This window comes from Sinocyclocheilus anshuiensis, unplaced genomic scaffold, assembly GCF_001515605.1.
Source record: "Sinocyclocheilus anshuiensis isolate Anshui unplaced genomic scaffold, SAMN03320099.WGS_v1.1 scaffold116, whole genome shotgun sequence".
Taxonomy (NCBI): Eukaryota; Metazoa; Chordata; class Actinopteri; order Cypriniformes; family Cyprinidae; genus Sinocyclocheilus; species Sinocyclocheilus anshuiensis.
Genome location: NW_015554064.1, coordinates 547,750 through 551,538, shown reverse-complemented (window position 1 = coordinate 551,538; position 3,789 = coordinate 547,750). Strand labels below are relative to the sequence as shown.

General features: G+C 35.4%; 1 pseudogene; it reads right to left on the bottom strand.

The window, feature by feature from the left end:
- LOC107668634 (netrin receptor UNC5C-like) overlaps positions 1–3,789 on the bottom strand; it is a 73,991-nt pseudogene that overhangs the window by 36,629 nt on the left and 33,573 nt on the right.

The window sequence follows — 3,789 nt, the reverse complement described above, 5'->3', positions numbered from 1 at the left end:
TATCGGCGACAGGCTCATATCGGCCGATAATATCGGCAAAACGATATATCGGTCGGGCTCTAATATATATTATAAATATCTAATTTTGGGCTGTAATTTGTGACCCTGGAGCACAAAAGCAGTCTTAAGTCGCTGGGGTATATTTGTAGCAATAGCCAACAATACATTGTTTGGGTCAAAATTATACATTTTTCTTTTATAAATGCATAAATCTCAATTTCAAAAAATTGACCCTTATGACTGGTTTTGTGGTCCAGGGTCACATATGTGACCTGTAAGTGTTCTGCTTCAATTTAAAAATGTTTTGTTTCAATTCAGACTCAGTATATACTGAATACAGTGGTATTGGTACATGGTACACTGATGGTATACTCTGATACATGCCACCATACTGAATGATTTCCATATAAATTTACCATGCTATTTAAATGCTACTCACAGAATACCATGCTGTTTTGTATTAGTGTTTTCTGCTTTCTTCATATGAAATGTAATGGTGCCAATATTAGGGTTCATACTGCAAAAATCTGCACAAGATCCAGTTTTCTAGCAGAAGAAAAGGCCGTCGTTTGTCCTTGTGTTCGTTGTGCCCTTTCCACGGATCGATATGTCAAGAAAATGTCATCTGTCTGTGCGTTAAGTAACCAAAGCCCTGAAAAGCAACATCATAAAGACAGGCACAAACAGAGCGGACGAGCGATCGAGCGCACGAGATTCACAGCTAAAATACCAAAGGTTAAAACTATAGAGAATAACACTTCAAATTCAATCTGCACTGCAGCCGAAACACAATTTGAGCACTTTACAAACTCAAAAAGCAAATAACTTTCTAACTCGGACTGGAAGATGCCATTAGCACAGAGGAATCGTCCCATAAACGCTTCCTAACGGCATGAACTCGTGCTCCTGCTGGACGAGCTGAGTTCACATATCAAGAGTAATTCATGTCCAATGATATCTGCAATAATGTGAGCTTTCAGATGATGTGGATTTCTGCTAAACGGCCAGTGAAGCCGTCATTAGCATGCACATAAGTGGTTTCACCCTTTTAGCTGGAGAAAGAGGGAAAAATCAATCAGGGGAAGTTAGCCTAAATCTATAACGTTATGGGTTTTACATTCCTCACAAACTGGCCATCAATCTGAGCAGGACTAATGCTCCCACAATGCATTTCACCGGGAAAATAGGAAGATTCAAATGGCAGAGAAATGACTCTTTCTAACTCGGACTGGAAGATGCCATTAGCACAGAGGAATCGTCCCATAAACGCTTCCTAACGGCATGAACTCGTGCTCCTGCTGGACGAGCTGAGTTCACATATCAAGAGTAATTCATGTCCAATGATATCTGCAATAATGTGAGCTTTCAGATGATGTGGATTTCTGCTAAACGGCCAGTGAAGCCATCATTAGCATGCACATAAGTGGTTTCACCCTTTTAGCTGGAGAAAGAGGGAAAAATCAATCAGGGGAAGTGAGCCTAAATCTATAACGTTATGGGTTTTACATTCCTCACAAACTGGCCATCAATCTGAGCAGGACTAATGCTCCCACAATGCATTTCACCGGGAAAATAGGAAGATTCAAATGGCAGAGAAATGACTTCAATATCTGAGATCACAGCCGTTCCTGAAAGCTCAGTTAACAACACAACTGACACATTACGTGGTAAAATACTACGCTTTAGGACACAGACCAGAGCAAAACCATGGTGTCTTATTGCTTTATAGCTCTTCCCATGATGTAGGGCTGGGCGATATAGCTGAAAAATGTATCAACGATATAATGTTTCATAACGTTCGGTGTCGATAATTATTTGACCTTTTTTATAACCTTTTTTAAAACAAAGAGCAATAGAATTTTTATTTTTTTTAACCACTGTATTTTTAAATTAACCCAATTTATTGAGACAAACAACAAATTTTTTGTTTGTTTTAACAGTCAAACACACAATAAAAATTAAACAAATATCTCATTTCTAATGTTTTATATGCAGATTAAATAGGTCTGAAGGAAACTTTTGGCTTGTCTCCCGAGGCCACAGGAGGGCGCAATGAGCAAAATAATGCAGCGCATTTAAATTGTCAACGCAAGGAAATAAATGTCTATAAAACACATGCATTACGTCTAAATTAACTCATATAAATCAAAAATAATTTTGTAAATTGCATAAACAATTATGAAGCGCATCGAGCTTCTATATTTCTCTAATATTCTGAATGAATAACGCAGCAGCGGCGCGTCTCGTGGGCAAGACTAACAAAAAATGTAAAATGCAACAACGTCACTTACATCATCACCGCATCTCGAGCTCCACTGATGACGCTCCCTGATGCACACCTAACATTCAAATGCAAATGTTTATTTTAAACTTGACTAATATTAATTTTTTTATTCACAATCTCCTCATCACAGGCAGGCACAGCACTCAAGTCACTCATAGCACGGGCCTATATCGTGCACTATATCAAACATTTTTTATATCGTTATCGAAGAAGGTGTACCGTCGATAAATATTGATACCGTTTTATCGCGCAGGCCTACCATGATGCATTGAAATAAAGCTTGTAAAAATGAAGAAACATTTCTAAAGTCTAAAAACAGCCGTTTCAATATTGATAAGAAGAAATGTTTCTTGAGCAGCTAATAAAATTTATATATAAACATGTTTAAAAAAATACAAAACAATCAAAAATACTTTAAACAAATGCAAAAATTAATAATATAAATTATATTTTTGTATTAAAATTATAATAATGAAAATTAATAATACCATATATTCTTTTTATTTATTTATTTATATTATTTATTTTTGCTCCCCATTACCCTAATGATAAACTTGAGGAAAATGTGTTTAATTGTCACAATGTAAAAATATTATATTAATTGAAATTTATATATTAATAGATTTAGATTTATATATTAATATATAAATCTGGGAAAAAATAAATAAAAAACGATAAAGAAACACTTCTAAAGTCTAAGAACAACTGTTTTCAACATTGATGATAATCAGAAATGTTTCTCGAGCAGCAAATCAGCATATTAGAATGATTTCTGAAGATCGTGTGACACTGAAGACTGCAGTAATGATGCTGAAAATACAGCTGCGCATCACAGAAATAAATTACAGTTTAACACATATTCACATAGAAAACAGCTATTTTGAATTGTAATAATATTTCACAATTTTTACTGTTTTTACTGTATTTTTCATGAAACAAATGCAACCTTGGTGAGCAGAAAAAGATTTCTTTCAAAAGCATTGTAAAAATTCTTACTTCCAAAATGTAGGTATATGAATATTGTAATCAATCCGTACCATGCTAAATACTAAAGTACCATGATATACCATGGTATTACCACAGTCACTCTGTCTGCTATACAATAATTCAATAAACACATAATGCATTCTAAATCTTCCCATGATGCATTGAAATGAAGCTTGCAAAAACATCAGATGCATACAGATGGACAGACGATTCCTCTGAGCCTCTGATCAATACTCCGATTAACACTCGCTCATCATTTATACGCCAAAATGAAACTGGTAATTAGATTCCCGATTATCATTAACGATATCTGATTCAATCTGCTCCGCATCTCTGCGACCCCTGGCCATTTCATTTTCATGACCTAATCAAAATGAATATGAAACTCTACGTTTATTAAAGCAAACAGACGCTGTTTCTCCCTCAACAAACACATTTATTACTTTATGCTGCAGCCAGCCTGCGTTCTCGTTTTCAGAGAGAGAGAGAGAGAGAGAGAGAGAGAGAGAGAGAGTGAG